The following is a 1,859-nucleotide window of genomic DNA, read 5'->3' as shown; positions in this document are numbered from 1 at the left end:
TATGGTTTCTACTCAATGCATATCGCTTTCGCACCATCGTGAAGTCGAACCATCATGAAGTTGGGGACTGTCTGTATATCCAGTCATTTTGATTTAAAAAAAAATAGAAAAGGGGGAAAATAGAAAAAAACAGCACAGAGTATCAGAGATCTGTGGAATCATATAAGATTGTTCTACATATTAGGTAACCGGGGTTCTGGGGAAAAAAGACAGAAAATGGGCAAAAGAACTACTGGAAGAGGTAACAGCAGGAATTTTCCAAAATTGATGAAAGATACCAACCCACAGATCTAAGAAGCTCAGTGAATGTCCAGTAGGACAATACAAAGATAACAAATACATCGTCAAATAACTTCAAAAAAAAAGATAAAGAACGTTCTTAAAAGCAGCCAGAAAAAAGGGAACATTACTTTAAAGGGAATACTGCCAACAACTCAGCTTTCATCAGAAACAACAGAATGATGTCTTTTAAATGACAAAACTCCCAGAAAAACCCAAACCCAAACCACCTGCCAGCTGAGAATTCCACTCCCAGTGAAAACACATTTCATTAATGCAGGTGGAATAAAGCCATTTCAGGCAACCAAAAGCTGAATAGTCAGAGGTCCTCTGGACGCATGTTTGCATTTTAACCAGCTGACTGCCGGTTGGACCTGCAGGAAGGTCTGCCGAGCCACTGTCACCTTGCTTTGGAGTGTCAGCTTCGAAAAGTCTGGCGACAAATTCTCTTCCCTCTGTACATTGTTTTGTCTACTCTGGTGGCCACGAGGATTGTCATCTGTAAAAATAGAATCCTTTTACTAGGCTGTGTCTTTTCGTGATGGCTTTAATTCCCCCGGTGTCTCTTCAACACAGATGCAGGCTCTTTTCTTTGCCTGGAAGGTTTCTTTGAACAAGGTTTAAACATTAGGTGTGGATTTCTTCTTCAAGAACTCGGCCAGTCCCGCCTCTCCGCCGCCTGCCGACGCCCTGCGTGGTCAGCCCGTCTTCCGCCTCCTGTGCTGGGTCAGGGCCTATCCTCAGACCTTGCACTGTAGTCTTCATTTCTAAAATCGCTTGTTTACTCACATTTCCTTCTTGAATTCAAGCTGCTGTTTTCGGTTGTCTCTTGCCCATTTCTGTTCTTAGTTTTTGAATGTCTAATCCAAGATGGTTTTCACACCTTCAAGTGCTGTTGGGGCCAAGTCTTGCTGTCTTGCTGAGCTTGGCGGGTTTCCTGTCCCCAGGTAGAGAAGTCTGGATTTGCCCTGGTGTCTTCCTCTACTGACAAGGACACCAATCCCATCACAGGGTCCCACCCTATGACCTCATGGAACCCTGTCACCTCCCAAAGACCCCCCCTCCTCCCACCCTCACCCCCGCCCTGGGGTTAGGGAGACCACATTCAGTCCACTGAGGGGATGGGACTTCCCGTCTGCTCCTCTCCCAGCTACCTCCAGCCACCTCCCAGTTGGTGCTGTTTGGTGCACTCAGGACACAGCATCCTGACGCAGCTGGTGCCTGGTGCCTCCCAGGGGGCGAGAGGACGAGCCATTAGCACTCCAAAGGCAGTGTCGTCAGCAGGTGACCCGCTGCGGTTCAGCTGCGCTTCAGTTCCCGTGTTTGTGACCTCTCCCCTTCTCATCATCAGGTTGATGGTGGTTTTTCCTACTAACACCCCAATAACATGACCAAGCCCAGCTCTCACACTCTAAGTAGCTCTGTTACTTTGTTTCTGAGCTTCCATTTCTCTCTGGCTACCACTCCCTCCCCCATTTATCACCACCTCCTAGCCTGTCCCTTGCCAGGGACGTGGGCATCTGAGCTGCTGCCCTGCTCAGCCAAGCCTCTGGGAAAAACTGAGACACCACACTTAGAAC

Source organism: Rhinolophus sinicus, chromosome 15 (genome assembly GCF_057876585.1).
Source record: "Rhinolophus sinicus isolate RSI-liver-muscle chromosome 15, RSI-T2T, whole genome shotgun sequence".
NCBI classification, from domain to species: Eukaryota; Metazoa; Chordata; class Mammalia; order Chiroptera; family Rhinolophidae; genus Rhinolophus; species Rhinolophus sinicus.
Note: the sequence above shows the minus strand (reverse complement) of the source record.